We start from the raw sequence: 719 nt of genomic DNA on the forward strand, positions 1-719 counted from the left end.
AGGGGACACCCGGGTTTGAACCGGGGACCTCTCGATCTGCAGTCGAATGCTCTACCACTGAGCTATATCCCCATATGTATTTGGCTACAAGAACCCCTTGATTAATAAATTTACTGAATTCAATTGGAAGTATAAAATAATACTTTTAAGATAACTTATCAACATTTAATGGGACTGAATAAGTGAATCAATTCATACAAATTTTCAAAACATTTTATAAAATAAATGAGGGTTGTACAAATTGTAGGTTATTAATTATTTCTTACATTGGTCAACTGAAGTCTTGTCTCTTTTATTTTATGTATGAGATATTTCTATGTCCCTTATAATAGAAAATATAAATACTAAGAGCTTGCTAAGAGCTTTACTTATGAAGATATATAAATATACAGAAAATAAAACATTATGCTAACTAAATGTATGTTAAATACAATATAAGAGTCCTTTAATAAACGACTTTAGGAAGATCTCGTTGTAACTCCAGCAGTAGTTTGCCATCATATGTGAATAACACCGCCCTGTTAAAGCTCTTCCATTGTCAAACGATCCTGATAGAATCTTTCACCTTGTTCTTCTTCATTAAAATCACCCAGATTCTATAGCGTGGCCTCAACAAGCTCCACGTGGTCGTCAAATCTTTTTTTGCCTGGAAAATTACTAGTAACCAAAACAATTTAATATTAATCTATGCTTTATATTTGACATTAGTCATTGATTTG

General features: G+C 31.8%; 1 non-coding gene across 1 annotated transcript; it reads right to left on the reverse strand.

Annotated features, from left to right (window-relative positions):
• On the reverse strand, positions 1-72 carry Trnac-gca (transfer RNA cysteine (anticodon GCA)). The gene has a single exon. It is a non-coding gene; the product is annotated as a tRNA-Cys (tRNA).
• Between the last annotated feature and the right edge of the window lie 647 nt (positions 73-719).

Source organism: Eupeodes corollae, chromosome 1, assembly GCF_945859685.1.
Source record: "Eupeodes corollae chromosome 1, idEupCoro1.1, whole genome shotgun sequence".
In the NCBI taxonomy this organism is placed as follows: Eukaryota; Metazoa; Arthropoda; class Insecta; order Diptera; family Syrphidae; genus Eupeodes; species Eupeodes corollae.